Source organism: Sminthopsis crassicaudata, chromosome 3 (assembly GCF_048593235.1).
Source record: "Sminthopsis crassicaudata isolate SCR6 chromosome 3, ASM4859323v1, whole genome shotgun sequence".
In the NCBI taxonomy this organism is placed as follows: Eukaryota; Metazoa; Chordata; class Mammalia; order Dasyuromorphia; family Dasyuridae; genus Sminthopsis; species Sminthopsis crassicaudata.
In genome coordinates, this window is record NC_133619.1 from 522,835,303 (window position 1) to 522,852,509 (window position 17,207).

The 17,207-nt window shown below is 34.6% G+C and overlaps 1 protein-coding gene across 15 annotated transcripts in view; it reads right to left on the reverse strand.

The window, feature by feature from the left end:
- NCAM1 (neural cell adhesion molecule 1) overlaps positions 1-17,207 on the reverse strand; it is a 438,871-nt gene that overhangs the window by 84,952 nt on the left and 336,712 nt on the right. The window lies entirely within an intron of this gene.

Consider the following 17,207-nt stretch of genomic DNA (forward strand, 5'->3'; position numbering starts at 1 on the left):
ATAACATATAAGATAGTTAAGTTGAAGGCAGGGCCCTTGCTCAATTATTATTTTTTTAAATTTTCTTTGGCAACTAGTAAGAGGACTTGCAAATAATAGATGTTCAACAAACATATGGTAAATTGAATTTCTCTTTGTTATTTTTTTATAAAATAAAAAATCACATACAAAATGAAATGGCCTTTCCTCTTGTGCAGACCAATTCCACTTTTATTGATGTCAGAGTACTGGAAATGGTTTAAGTTGCTTTGTTAAGACCATCTTTAAGTTTAAATTTGGGTGTTGGCACCTTAAATGTAGGATCTCTGTCTAATGATCAGCTAATTGCCATTCTGCTGAGAGAAATCAATCATATTACCCCATAATATTGAAGTATAAATGAAACCAGAAGAAAGAAAAATTGCAATTATAGGAAAGCAGTTCACAAGTTTTCCCTGGAGAAGCAAACACAGGATGGACAGAGTTAGTTTTATTATGTGTGTAAAAGCAATAAGAAGCATCATTTCATGGGACATTTAGTTATCTTTTTGCAGTATGTATGATAAATATTTTCAAAAAGGCATAAAAATCATTGTAGCTTATGCATCAACATCTGTTACATAAAATGAAGGTAGATAGATTCTATGAAGAACTAGGTAAGAATCTTCAAATTAAATCTTCCTATACTTTGAAACTTGGTGACTTCAATCCAAAGGTGGGATGGATGGCAAGAAATAGATTGGAAATCACTAATGAGGAAAAGGAAGAAGAGAAATCATTAAAGACTCCGAGAATACACAGAAAGCTCACACCTGTAAATCATTACTACTCTAGAGAAAAAGTTGGAGAACACTGAACAAATAACATTACAAAACATCAAACTGATTATATTTTGACAGAAGGGAAGTAACTTGTTACAGATGTGGGAGTCATTTTTGAATTAGCTATCTGTGTACAGTTAGATAATCAACTTATTGTAAAAGAAGTTCAAATTTACTACAAAGCTAAAAGAAAGAATGCACATAAGAAAAATATGGAGTATAATTAAAACAACTTCGTCCTGACCTAAACAAAGAAAAAATTGATGATGAAAAGTTGGATATGGATGGAAGAAATTATGTAGCTATAAACCACAATAATTTCAACCATTAATTTAACTGCTGTGAATCAATTATCAAAACAAGACTCATAGACCCTAAAAACACTCCTTATCCAGTCAATATGATTTACTTGTCAATTAGAGAAATAGGCAGACAAGGACAGCACTGGTTTAATGTAGTTCTTTTGTAAAATCTTTGAAGAAGTGCGGTAAAAGATTATAAGGAGTCTTTTCACATTAAACAGAGGAGCAGTGGATGATAAAACCAAATTTAAGAAAGCTTAGTGAGAGATCCAATTAAATAAAATCATTCTGAGGGCATTTAAGGATGAAAATGAAAGTACAACAAAGGGAAGGGGGAAAAATCTGCCAAGATTTTTATAATAAACTTTTTTGACCATTAGGGACAGTAGAACCATCACATTTGGACAGTCCTATCACAGTTCTAGATGTTCTTATACAGAAAATAGAGATGTTGCTAAGGAGAACAAAGATGGGAAAAGCAATACTACACACAGAAGATACAAGTATGAAATGACATAAACGTGCTAGAATTATGAGTACAATTCATAAGGTCTCTTAAGGAAGAAAATATATCAAAGATGTAGAAAAAGTTTTCTGTACTTTACTAACACTTTAGAATGGGTAGCTAGGAGGTATAGTATATAAAGCACTGTCTTTGGAGTAAAAAAACAAAACAAAAAAATGAGTTCAAATCCAGCCTCAGACACTAGCTGTGTGACCATGGGCAAGTATTTAACCCTATTTGCCTCAGTTCCTCATCTGTAAAATGAGCTGGAGAAGAAAACTGCAGATTACTCAAGACTACTTTAAAAAAACAAAAAAAACAAATAGGGTCACAGAGAATAATTAAGACTGAAATGATTCATCCACAATAAATATTTTAGAAAAGAGAAATTTAGAAAACAGAATTCATATAAATATATGTCTATTTTCCATCTATATAAATTCTTATGAGAATAATCTATGTACATATTTAGAGCATACTTGACAAGTATAATATTTGGGAAACATGAAGCTTTCTATCTGTGTTATCTTAAGCAAATTTTCCGAAACAAATGTTGGCCCAGACTTTCTTAAGCCTCACTTTCTGGATCCATAAATCGAAGGGCTTGGATTCTAAGATCTTTTCTAGCTCTGAGGCCTTTACCATAATAAAATAATAACTAAAGATGTGGAGAATGAAATCTTCTACTGCACTTATTATTTATTGGTTTTAAAAACAACATTTCATTTGGTAGAGCAAAAGGGTACCCTAAAGGCTCTCTTCCAAGAAGGTATATCTCATCCATATAGCAAACCATTCAGGATTCCTTGAGAAATTATAACAACAGAGATAACCTTGTTCAGCAAACTCCTGTTCATTAATATGTGACACATAAAAGGCAAGATGTATGTTTACTAAAGATGTTCACTACCGTCATGCAGAAGAATCAGAATATAGCTCAAATTGAAGAGGAATTTCCCTAAGAATAATATTGTTCTTCAGATACTCTTTTTTCTTGATGATATTATTTTGATTGTATCAATCAACTGAACACTGTAGAGCTTCAGTAACTACTTAAAAAGTTTGGGGCAGAGCCAAAATGGCAAAGAGTGAACAGAACTTTGCTTGATCTCTCTCCAGCTTCCCTCAGAATCAACTCTAGATCAAGCCCCTGAATGGGTTTTGGAGTGACAGAACCCACAAACATTCAGAGTGTAATTATTTTCTAGCTTAAGATATCTTGAAAGGATCTTGGGAAATGTTTTAATTGGACAGAAAGAAAAGTGGCTTAGTACAAGGGAGCTGTGGGGAGGCCCAGAGCACAAAGGCCTAGCATGGGGAATCTAATGGGAGGCTTTAGGCCAAAATAAAGCAGTGTTGGCTACTCTGTCCTGGTGAAGAAGTCCAGTGGATCAGCAGACCAGCTGTGAGAGCTCCAACACAACTACAAAAGGCAAAAAGTGAGCCCATGAACTCCAGTCTAGGAGATAGGACTTGGCCAGGCTACTCAACATGGTAGGGAAGCCTACAGCACTGACCCCAGTACAATCACTGAGAATCCTGTCACCCTGCAGAGGAAGCTCAGGATAATCTCCCCTGTATCCTAAGAGCAGACCTCAACCTTTAAAAATGAACAAAAAAGTAAAAAGAGCTTTGTCCATACAGAGCTACCAATGGAGACAGGGAAGACCAGAACACAAATCCAGAAAAGGACAGCAAATGTAAAATGCCTGCAGATGAAGCCTTGAAGAGCGATATAAATTAGTCTCCAATTCAAAAATCTCTCTTGGAGGAATTAAAAAAGAATCTTTTAAAAAAAGGGGAAAATGAATGAAAGCTTTACAGGAAAGTTTGGAAAAGGAAACAGAAATGGGCTGAAGGAAATAACTCCTTAAAATTGGTGAAATGGGAAAAATATATAGAAAAAAAACATCTTTTTAAAAAAACAGATTTTGTGAAATGGAAAAAAAAACCCCACAACTCTTTGAAAAATAGAACTGGTAAAATGGAAAAAGAGAACAACTCCTAAAAAACAGAATTAGTAAAAAAAAATCCAATGAACAAAACATGTACATATAAATTAACTTTAATGTGATGATATAAAAAAGAAATTAGGGTTGAAAAGGAATTGTATTGGAAGAGAGGGAAGGGAAAGTAAAATATAGTAAATTACATTACCTGAAGAGGTAAAAAAGACCTATTACATTTGAGGGAAAGAAGGAAAGGGAATGAGCATTGTTTGAACCTTAATTTCACTGAATTTGGCTCTATCTAAAACCATCAGCAAGCATTATTTATAATGGGGCCAGACTAGAAGCATTCCCAATAAGAAACAATGTTGTCCACTATTAGTGGTTGAAAGAGTTCATGATTTAAATATAAAGGGTGATATTGTGCACAAATTAGGAGAATAAGGGATAATCTACCTCTCAGATCTGTGGAGAAGGGAGGAATTTATAAACAAAGAACAACTAGAGAACCTTGTGAAATGTAAAATGGATAATTTTAATTATATTAAATTAAAAGTTTTTGCATAATCAAAACTAATGAAGTGAAGATTAAGAAGGGAAACAGAAAAATGGGGGGAAATTTTTACATCCAGTATTTCTGATAATGGCCTTGCTTCTAAAATATATAGAGAACTGACTCAAATTTATAAGAATAAAATCCATTCCCCAACTGATAAATGGTCAAATGATATGAACATAAAATTTTCAAAGAAATTAAAATAATTTCTAGTCTTATGGAAAAATGCTCTAAATTATCTCTGAATAGAAAAATGAAAATTAAGACAACTCTAAAGTACCCCTTTACACCTCTCAGTTTGGCTAAAATGACAGGAAAAGATACTGATAAATGTTGGAGGGGATGTGGGAAAACTGGGACACTAATACATTGTTGGTGGAGTTTTGAACTAATCCAACCATTCTGGAGAGCAATTTGGAACTATGCCGAAAAGGCTATGGAACTGTGTATATCCTTTGATCCAACAGTGTCTCTACTGGATCTGTATCCAAAAAAGATCATATAAAAGAAACCACATATTGCAAAAATGTTTGTAGTAGCCTTTTTGTATTGACAAGGAAATGGAAACTGAGTGAATGCCCATCAGTTGGGGAATGGCTGAATACATTTTGGTATATGAAAGTAATGGAATATTATTGTTCCATGTGAAATAATGAGCAACCTGATTTCAGAAAAGCTGGAAAGACTGGCATGAACTAATGCTAAGTAAAGTAAATAGAACCAAGAGAACATTATACACAGCAACAAGATTATGTGATGATCAAATGGCTTGGCTCTTTTCAACAATGAGGTAATTCATGGCAATTCCAATGGACTTGTGATGGAAAGAGCCATCTGCATCCAGAGAGAGAACTATGAACATTGAATATGAACAGAAGAATAATATTTTCTTCTTCTTGTTTTTGTTTCTTTTTAATGTTCTTCTCCCCTTTTGATCTTGTAAAGGGCTAGAACTGAGCAATGCACTTGGATAATGAAGCACGTGAGACTAATTGACAATTGGACAGTTCCCTATTAACTTGTTTGAAGGTTGACCCTTCCCACCTGTTCTGTGCTGACTTGATTGGTTGGACAAAGAGGGAGAAGTGACGTGTATGGGAGGAGTAGGAGGAGGAAGAGGAAATTGAGACGCTGATGCTGAGTCAGTCTCTCCTGGCGTTTGAGGGAGGAAAATGTGTGAGATTGCTAGACCTAATCCCCTGACCTTGACCGTAAAAGATCAAGAATAAAGACATTTAGTGATCCTGACTCCGGCTGATTTCTGGGAAGACAGAGTTCCAGCAGATCTGATCTGATTTTTCTTGCACAGTGTGACAAATGTGGAAATAAAGGGATTGCATAATGTGTAACCTATAGTGGTGGTCTGCTTGCTATCTAGAGAAGGGGGATTACAGGGAAAGAGGGAGAAAAATTTGAAACATGAGGTTTTGTCAGGGTGAATGTTGAAAATTATCTTTGCATGTAATTTGAAAAATAAAAAAGCTATTATTATTAAAAATTTTTAAAAAGTGAAAAAAGGATTTGGTTTTACCATCCATCCAGGAAAACCCACATGGATAAAGAATGTATAATAATCAATTGAATCAACAGGACTATAAACTTTTCTATCAGACCTAGACCAAGAATTTAACAGGAAAGGGGAAAAGTGATTACTTTCCAGAAACTACAGAGCTCTTCTGATGAATCTATATTCTGCTGGAAACAAAGACCCATTAGAAAAACCGTAAGCAATTGGCATTATTATAGGGCTCTGTGACATGAATATGTCTCTGAGGAACTTAAAATGAATATTACCCAAAGGTCAATGAAAAGGCTTGTGATAGGAAGGAGCAGACTGCAATATACAAAAACTAAAGAAATAGGAGGGACTGGAATATAGGATATCATCACTATAACATATACTCAAAGAATGAGGTGAACTTTTATTGTAGTGATCAGGTAGGGTAACTTTTGAACAGACCTCCTGTTCTATTGGTATCTTTGGAATATTAGGAGGAAGCAAGGATGGTCCTCAATACATCAATTTACTTTCTAGGGATGATAGCATCAAAAACCTAGAGAATTCCAAAGCCCTCTCTCCCAAACTACAAATTTTACAAGTGAAGAAACCTTCGAAATTAAATGAGGTAGGATCTGAATCTATTATTGTGCCTCTCAGTAGGTCATGCTGCCTCTAATACTGATACCCTCCTCTTACCCCAACAAACTTATGGGAAGATATAAACGAGAATTTCACAAGATGGAACCAAGTATGGGAGGATGAATAGTTTTCTGCATCACCAGAGTGGGGGAAAGAGCATCCACTTCATAGAAATGGCAGGTCCATTTGAGTAGGCAAATACTATAGAATTCCTTGAATAAAGACAGATTTGCTCTGCTCACATAGATTCCTGTGTTCATTCTGTCCTCAACTGCAGCAATTACATACTGACCTTATAGATTTAAGGTGGAGAGATGTTTTTAATCAAATTTAATACCTTTCTGCCTTTCCTTCTCTTTCTCTCAGAAGTTTGAAACAAAAATGTTACAAAAGAGTAAAACTCCAATTGTGAATCCAGTTTTAGTTCAGTCAACTTTTGGGGTAGAGGAGAAGGGCATGAGGGAGGAGAGCTCTGGACAGAGAGCCTGGGTAATAGAAATTTGTGAGCTCCCTAGAGGAACAGCCATTTTCTTTTCACAATAGAATGGGTAAAGTGTTGGTTGCCATGGTGACAGTCTTAGAAGTCAGAATTAGGGTAGGTTGTGGGTCTAACCTCGTTTTTATGGAAGGACCATGGTTGTGGCATAGTCTGCTCGGCCGTGGCACAGCAAGGGGGTTTAGGGGCAACTCGGCCACTAAAAATAGCTTTCTGTGCTATTCAGCCAATGGGGAAACCCAGCAAGGTTTAGAGGCTGCTATGAAATGCAGGGTGGGAGAGGAGATATTTGAAAAATAGGGTCTCAGGGGAGATAGAATGGAGGTGGTGAGCTCTTGAGGTGACAGAGAGGGCAAACTGCCATTACTCAGTTAGATCCGACATGGAAGAAATAAATGAAACCATGTCCCTCATGTAATCGCTCTCCTACTGAATAGTTCGAATTTTCAGGACCTTAGAGCATCCACATCCAAAAGCTGATGAGTGAATGACATTTCTTAGGGCAGACTGCTCCCCTAGTCAGCGGGGCATCAGGAGGCCTTCCTTAAGAATTTATGGGGAATTTTGCTTTTCTTAACTTTTTAACTCTCTCCAGACCAACTTACCACAAAACAACAACTTTTCAGGACAGCCTGCATGGGCAATTGTGATTCTTATTTATACTTGTGACCAAATGTGACCCCCTTCTTCCCCATCACTCTCCCCCAGGTTAAGTTCTGGGTGTGAAATGTTCCCTGGACAGCATAACCAACCTAATCCTTAGCACAGCCTAGAAATAAACTGGAAGAAAGCAGGTTCGTAGAGGAAATAATATATTGAGGTACACAGAGATTTGGAGACTGTACAACCTTCCAGGGTTTGTTTTGGAAAATGTAGTTCAACTCCCTTCATCTTAATGCCCATGGGACTGCATTCCTAGCAACCACACCCGTATCTGCCACTCCTTTTATTATATTATATTGCAGGGCCTTGTTCTCTGTGAACCAAGGAATCTATAAAACACAGAAGCCTGTGTCTAAGCAATAGATTACAAGAGCAACCTTGGTCTCATAAGTTTTATTGGGATATTCTTTTCTTTTGAGAATTAGAAGCACATTTTTACTTGAAAAGTTCACTGGCCCATATGCTGAGCATTATCAGTCAGTTTAAGCATATGGATTGTGTTACTTTCCTTGAGCTCTTGCCTCTCTGTGAAGAATATTCTTATCCCAAGTGAAACAACAATCTTTTTTCTCTCATCTCTTTTCAAACAGAGTATGGCTCTCAGGGGGTGAGGAGAGCATTGTGAGGGCAGAAGGTTTTCAGATTTGACTGAGGCCAATTGCTGTTCTAGGGCCAATAAAGAAAAAAGACAGAGCCAAAGAAATTCCCAACTCCACTGATCCCAATTCCACATTTTAAATCTAAGCAACTTTAAAAATAAAGGAGTTTCCATCTTAGATTTCTGACAGTTCTGTACATATGGATAATGACTCTGTCCAAAAAAAAGGATAATGGCAAAAATTGGCCAGGGTCAGACTTTATGAGAAATTGACACTTGGATGCTTGCCATGATCATACATTTATTATTGCTTATTACTCTTCCCTCAACATTAAACCTTGAAATATTTGGTTTGAGACTAATAAATGGAAATCCTGGTATGATTAGCAGCTGGCTGCTGGTTCTCTGTCTTTCCTTCCTTCTTTTAGGTCTTTTTTCCCCCTAGTCACTTTTTGCACTTACAGTGTTTTCTCTCAAACTTTTACCTTAAGCTTTTCCTTTTTTCCCCCAATTTTAATTCTTTTTAAAAAAATAATAGCTTTTTATTATCAAAATACATGCAAAGATAGCTTTCAGCATTCATCCTTGAAAAACCTTGTGTTCCAAATTTTCTCCCTCCCTTACACCCACCCCTTCCACAAGACAGAAGTAATTTAATATATGTTAAACATGTGCAATTCGTTTATAAATATTTCCACATTTGTCATCCCAGATCTAATTCTTTACAGGGCTAGGTGCTGCAGTGGATAGAGTGCTAAGATTGGAGACAGAAAGACCCGACTCAAATTTGATCTCAGATACTTATTAGCTTGTGTGATCCTGGAGGAGTCATTAACCCTGTTTGCCTCTGTTCCCTTGTCTGTAAAAAGAGCTGAAGAAGGAAGTCTTTGCCAAGAAAACCAAAATAGTGTCACAAAGAGTCTGACATGACTGAAATGATTGAATGATGGCAACAATTATTTAAGGAATTCTATTCATATTCCTAAGTGGAAAGCTGAACGAAAAGGAAAGAGTTAAGTCTTCAGGAGGTATATGAGCTTATTTAAAAGGATGGAGATTCAAAACACTACTCTAAGGAAAGGTACCATTTTCTGCTTACCTATAATAATATTAATGATAATGATAACAATAATGATAGCTAGAATTTATGCAGAACATACTATGTACTAGTAATTTTTGGAAATATTTTAAAGTTGCTACCTTTTTAAAGTTATATCCAAAAAGAAATTTTGGAAATATGTAGGTCTTGAATATATTAAAAAAAATTAAGTCCTAAAATAGAAATCAATTAAGAGCTATCTGTGGTAGTTACTAAACTACCTTTTCACAATGTAATAGTTTAGCTCAAAAAAACATGAGCCCCACATATCAAGAGAAAAATTACTGGATTTTGGAATTAGGTACTGCTCTTGTTTGGACATTTTTCATCATGTCTAATTCTTCGTAACCCCAACAGGTTTCATGGCAAAGCTACTGTAGTGGTTTGTTTATTTCCTTATTTCCTTCTCCCGCTCATTTAATAGATATGGAACCTGAAGCAAATAGGATTAAGTGACTTGCCTTGGCTCATATAGCAAGCAACATTTGAATTTAGAAAGATGAGTTTTCATGACTCTAGTACAACACTCTATCCATTGCCCACTTGGCTATGAGACTTGGGCTCAAGTCCTGGTTACTCACTATATAACTACTGGCAAGTTACTCAACTGCTAAAACTGTTTTCTCCTCTAAAAAAAGAGGTAGAGATACTTATCTTTTAGGGACATTGTGAGGAAAGGCACTCTGCACACCTTAAAATGCTTTATAAATGTAAATTATAGTCATGGGTCAAAAGATGAGAGTTCTAGTCTCAGCTTTACTATCAATAGTCCTGGCTCTCAGTTTCCTAATCTGACTAAATGATGGATGTGTAAGGTCACATAAAATTTATAAGTCCTCTGAACTTGTATCCTCAGCCACAAAATGTGCCCATGTTTTTCTTCTCTCTCTCTCTCTCTCTCTCTCTCTCTCTCTCTCTCTCTCTCTCTCTCTCTCTCTCTCTCTCTCTCTCTCTCTCTCTCTCCCCCTCTCTCTCCCTGTGTCTCTCTCTCTCTCTCTTTGTCTCTCTGTCTGTCTCTCTCTCTCTCTCTGTCTCTCTCTCTGTCTCTCTCTCTGTCTTTCTCTCTCTGTCTCTCTATCTATCTCTGTCTCTGTCTCTGGTTTTCTCCTGTTTTCTTCTTCTCCTTTTCCCCTCCTTCTCCTATTCTCCTATCGTCTTCTTCTCTCTCTTCTTCTACTGCTTTCTCCTATCTTCTTCTCTCTCTTTGTCTGTTTTTCTGTCTCTCTCTCTTCTTTCCCTCTTCTCTTTCTCTGTCTCTTTTTCCTTATCTCACTCTTTCCCCTGCTCTCTATCCTCCTCCTTTTCTCTCCTTCTTGTCTCTCCTCTACCTCTTTTCTTTCTTCTCTTCTCATTTATCTATTCTCTCTTGCTCCCTTCCTCTCTCTCTCCCCCTTTTTCTGCCTCCCTCCCTCTCTTCATTCCTCATTCCCTCTCTTGGTCCCTGCCTCTCCCTTTGACTCTGTCTCTTTGTTTCTCTCTGTCTCTCTCTGTATCTCAAATGTATATCCCATTATACCCTAAATCCATCACTTGTCAGGACATGAAGAACATTTTCATCATGGTTTCTTTGGAATTGGGTCATTGCACTGATCATAATTATTATATATTTCAAAGTTATATGCTTTCACTATAATTATCAATGTTATGTTACCTGTTGTTCTTTTTCAAAACCAAATATTGGGGAAAAATAAAACACATTTTGCAGTCAAAAATCTTACAGTGTATTTGTGTACTTCTTTCTTGCCTCATTGGTAGTAGCCAAGAAGATATGTCCACTTGCTGAGAGTCCCCAGTTCTACAAACTAATTTTCTAATTTTCAGAGCTTGATTTCAGCATTTTAAAGGCAAGTTGGAGAACAGAATCTGTTCTTTAATTTTTCTAAAATAATTACGGTAGTAGTGGCAATTTAGATATCTATTCCTTTTATTTTAAATCATATATCTTATGATTCACTGCAGTGCTTTCTGATCTCAATTCTTTCTTTTCATTAAAATAAAATCTAATGTTACAATGTCTAAAAGTAATTCAGAGATAAGTAGAGGTAAGGGGACATGAGCAGTATGCACATGTATCTAATCTCTTCTTAGATTATCAAGGAATTGATCAACAGAGTTGCGAGAAATTCTGGAAAAAAGGCAATAATCCATAGAATACTAATGTCAAGAATTGTGGAGGACATTAGTACTCTATTTTAACTTTTTTAACAGATGAGGAAACTCAGACCTAAGTGGCTCAAATTTATGCAAGTATTAAGTAAAATAACTGGTATTCAAAGTTCTAGGTTCTCTTATTACAAATCCAATTGCCTCAATAATTTTTAGATTGTAAAAGAGTAAAACAATTTTTAAATAATAGCTTTTTAGTATCAAAATATATGCAAAAATAGTTTTCAACATTTACCCTTGCAAAATCTTGTGTTCCAAATTTTTCTTCCTCTCTTCCCCCATCCTCTCCCCTAGACAGCAAGCATGTTCAACATGTACAATTTTATACATATGAAATAATTTTAAAAATAATTCAATGATTATCCCTATTATTTAAAATATATACCTTTTTCTGATGGTGAAATTACTTTTTATTGATTTCAAAATCCTGTTAGTCTTTCATCTAAATGTTGTTTTAAAAGTGATAAAAGCCCATATCTTATTTATCTTTGTTATTTCTTCTTTCACTTAGAATAGCATATTATACATAATAGGTGCTTAATTTGAATGAAAAAATAAGCTGAGATTCTTATAACTCAGAAATGAATCAGTAATAGGCTGTTATACTGCTGGTTGCTAAGGGATAACCAAATTCAAATTTTACTTCAATTAAGACAACACTTCCCACATTTTGATCTGCTAAGTCCTGGCATTCCATATGATATGATTTGTGTAAGAAAATTTCCATGCTAGTCATATTTTCCCCTCTGAGATATAAAATGTGACATGATGACAAAAATGCCTTCTTCATAAAGTCCTATTCTCATACCTGAGGATGGAGCAGAAAGTACTCAAGAACTAGAAGACTGTGTCAATCAGTCAGTCAGTCATTAAACAATTAGTAATTAATGTAGTAAATAATTATTAAACCTAATATATGCCCGATATTAACCTCTGGGGATACAAAGAAGAGCAAAAGACAGTCTCTGCCTTGAAAGAGCTCATAGTTGAATCAGGGAGAAAACATGAGGACAACTGTGTAGGAAAAGCAAGATAAACTAGAGTTAATCAAGTGAGAGAAAGTAGTAGTATTATGGGATATCAGGAAAGGCCTCTGGCAGGAGGGTTTTAATGAAACTTGTAGTGGATCCAGGCAGTAGAGATGAGTAGAGAGAATATTCTAAACATGTGAAACATCCACTAAAAATGCCTGGGGTCTGGAGATGGAGTGTCTTGTGTGAAAAACAGCACAGATGCCAGTGTCATTGGACTGTGGAGTTCATGATGAGGTGGGAGGGCAGGTTAGTGGAAGGAAGATAAGGTATAAAAGAAAGTTGGAAAGGTAGCAAGACACCATTGCATGAATATCAAAAAAATAATTTTATATTTGACTTTAGAGGTGATAAGAACCCCTGGAGTTCACTAAATATGGGAACAACATGGTCAAATCTGTGCTTTAGAAAGATTAATCTGACAGCTGAGTAGAGTATGGATTGAAGTAGGGAGAGACCATGTAAGTGATACATATGCTCTAACTGGCTAGAAAGAGTGGATCCAACAAGAGAAAATCTGTTTTCTGTTCAAGGACACAACTAAGTAACGAAGGATTCATCACAGGAGGTTTGATTAGCAAGTAATGATTTTTGAAACCACATGAACATGTAAGACATACAAAAAACACATACAAAATAAAAATCTTTTGTTCCCATATGGTCACTTCCGCAGTGATGGTGGTAGAATAGGAATTATAAGAATTAAGTGATAGGATTTAGTGTGAGTGTGAATATATGTATATATGTAATGCATATTATATATATATATTTATAAATGTATGTGTATTTACACACTGAGAAACTATAGGTATAACACATAATACTCAGAAGACTCACCTTCCTGAGTGCAAATCCAAGGTTCTTTGAAATATACAAGACTAGAAATAGAAAGTTGCAGGAATCATACAATTCTAAGTTGGTTTTATACACATGAATTTAACTGTTGGTCATAAATGGGAAATCTTGGTACAGAAACCAAAGAGTTGACCTATGACTTCTCAGTCAAATCCACATTTGTCATTCTCACCATAAAGAAATGAGCACAAAAAGATGCTGTTGAATGAAAGAAGGTCTTATAAGTTCTCTGTCATGAGATAAATATATAATATCATGGAATACTCTTGGTCATTTTGTGTTACAGTGCTTACAGTGGTTGTAAATAAAGCCACTGAAGAAAATCATATCTTATTGCCAACATCAGCTGCAGAGAGTGAAAAAGTAGAAAATTTATTTGAAGAACTTGACAAAACCCTCCAAACGAAGTTAATATGTACCTTAATACTAGGGACTTCAGTGAAAAAGCAGCATAGAGAGAAAAGCAAAATCAATATTGGAAAATATAGTTTGGGATCAAGAAACAACAACAACAAAATAGATGAAAGGCTTATAATTATTCAGATTTCTTACATCTGTATATCATTTATACTTTCTTTAAGAAGAGTGGTGAAAATAGCCTTGAATGACATCATGGCATATGAAAATGACTTTATTTTCATATATAGAAAACAATTGGTTACAGGCAGAATGGTCATTTCAGAAACAACTGTTTGTATTCAGGGCAATCAATTAACAAGCACCAATTAAGTCCTTGCTGTATACTAGGCACTAGAGATAAAAGCTCTCAAATTAAAAAATGCTTTTACTTAATTATATTCTATCAAGTGACATATGAAGATAAAATAGCCACACATAAAATATAAACAAAATAAATTCAATGTAAATTTCTTGGGGAGATTGGGAAGAGGGTTCTGTCAGCAAGGAGGGTCAGAGAAAGCTTTGTATAGAAGGTAAAGACACTCAGGAAAGAGTTTTGAAGAAAAAAAGCATTCTGAGAGACAGAGATAGGAGAGAATGAATTATGGGCAGGAGAGACTGCCATAGGCATGGAGATAGTAAATTTGTGCGTGAAGAAAAGAGAAGTCTAATTACTCAGGATCACAGATGTGAGAAAAGAAATAATGAATATCTAATAAGTTAGTTTGGGTACATCCTATGAAGGACTTTAAAAGTCAAGCAAAGGAGTTAATATTTGATCCAAGGAACAATAGAGAGATATTGGAGTATTTTTTGAGTTTTTTGGTAGATCTATATTTTTAGAAAATCATTTTGGGAATCATGCATGCTATGGATTGGAAAGGGGAGAGATTTGTAACAGGAGACCAATTAGAAAGATATTACAATTGTCTAGATGAGAGGTGATGAGGGTCTGAATTAGCATAGTGTACGTATAAATAAAGGAAAAGGGTTTTGTCAGGCTTTTCACATAAAGGAAAAGGGATGCAAAAGATATTTTGGAAGTGGAAATAACAGGGTTGGTTGGGCAAATTATCATATCTGTGAGGGAAGGGAAAGTAAGACACTAAGGATAATACCAAAGCATTGAAAATGAGTGACTAAATGCACTTTTTAAAAAGTTGGATATTGTGGGCCTTTTGAGAAAATTGAATGGGAATAGATAGGAATATATCTTTTTCTTAGCAGTACATGGCACCTACACAAAAACTGACCATTAGAACACAAACACCTCACAACTAAATTCAGAAAAGTAGAATTATTAAGTGCATCCTCTTCAGATCATATTGCATATTACAAAGACAGATTAAAATTAATCTTCAAATAAATAATTCTAAAGAATAAGTGGGTCAAAGGACAAAAAAGAACAAATCATAAAAACAATAATTTCATTAAAGAAAATGGAAAAATTGAGACAACATACCCAAAATTTGTGGGATGCAGTCAAAGTACTAATTAGGGGAAATTTTATATCTCCAAATGCTTACATTAGTAAAATAGAAAAAAAGCAAATGAATGAATTGGGTGTGTAACTAAAATAAAATTAGAAGAAGAACAAATTAACAAACCCCAATTAAACATCTAATTGAAAATCCTGGAAATAAAAGGAAAATTGAAAAAATTCAGAGTAAGAAAACCATTGAATTAATAAATACAACTACAAAATAGTTTTTATGAAAAAAACCTATAAAATAGATAAACCATTGCTTAATTTGATTTACACAAGAATAAAAACAAATTATCACATTAAAAAATGAAAAGGGTAAATGCACCACCAAGGAAGATGAACTAAAACAATGTTTAGGAGTTATATTGCTCAAATATATCTATGTATTTTACAATCTAAGTGAAATGAATATTTACAGAAATATAATCTTCTCAAATTAACAAAAGAGGAAATAGAATACTTAAATAACACCATCTTTAAAAAAGAAATTGAACAAGCCATCAATGAATTGCCTAAGAAAAACCCTAGCATCTGATCAATTTACAAGTGAATTTTATTAACCATTTAAAGAACAATTAATCCCAATACTATATAAGCTACTTGAAAAAATAGGCAAAGGAGTCCTACTAAATGTTTTTTCAACAGAAATATGGTGCTGATATCAAAACCAGGAGAGCAAAAACAGAGGGGAAAAACATAGACCAATTTTCCTAGTAAATATTGGTGAAAATTTTTATTTATTTATTTTATAATGATGCAAAACTTTAAATAAAATATTAGCAAGGAGACTACAGCAATATATTACAAAGTTCATGCTCTACTATCAAGTGAGGTTTATACCAGGAATGCAGGGCTGGCACAATATTAGGAAAACTATGAACATAATTCACCACATCAATAACAAAATCAGCAAAAGTATAATTAACTCAATAGGTTTAGAAACAGCTTTTGATAAAATACAATACATCTCTATTTTAAAAAAAGTATTATTTATTTAAAACCATCAGCAAGCATTGTTTATAATGGCAATAAGACTTCCCAATAAGATCAGGAATAAAGCAAATATGCTCATTAACACCACCATTATTCAATAGTGTGTTAGAAATAGTAGTTATAGTAATTAGGGAAGAAAAAGAAGGAAATAGAAAAATAATGAAGAAAGAAAACTATCACTCTTTGCAGATGATATCATAATATCTGTAAAGAATCCCAGAGAATCATCTAAAAAACATAGTTGAAATTATAAACAACTTAAGCAAAGTTGCAGGACACAAAGTAAACCCACATAAACTGTCATACATATATATATATATATATATATATATATATATATATATATATGTGTGTGTGTGTGTGTGTGTGTGTGTGTGTGTATGTATGCGGGCCAGATGCAGTGGGCTGAGGACATTTATGCAGCCGTCTGGGTTATTGCAAATGGGAAGGGGTGGAGACAGAGTGTGAGTTTTTGTTTTTACTATAGTCCGACCCTCCAATAGTCTGAGGGACAGTGAACTGGTCCCCTTGTTACATATGTTATAGTATATCCTAGATGTATATGTGTGTGCAGAACAGAATTTCTTGTTGCACAGGAAGAATTGGATTCAGAAGGTAAAAATAACCTGGAAGAAAAACAAAAATGCAGTTTACTCATTTCCCAGTGTTCCTGATGAAGTTTTATTTAATTGGTCTTGGCCCATAATATTAAACAGGCTCAAAAGATCAGCTTTTCAAATACATAAGAGGAAAGGACAATTGATCTGAAAAGAATTCATAGATGTAAGTAAATTCAAGATTCAATCCAACAGAATCAACCAAAAAGTTAATGCAGTCTTAGATTACATTATGAGATGCACAATTTCTAGGGCTGTGGCAGTGATGATAGTCTCACTTAATATGTCCTAGTAAGACCATATCTGGAGTGCTGAATTTAGTTCTGGGTGTCATATTTTAGGAAAGATATTGATAAGCTGGGCAGAATCCAGAGAAGGGCAATTAGGGCTAGAAGTACCTCAAGATCAGGCCATTTGAATATCATTTGAAGAAAATGGTAATATTTAGCTTTGAGAAAAATGACTTAGGGGTTCATGATAGCTATATTCAAATACACAAATATATGTATTATATATGCATATATACACATACAATATTATATATAAATATAT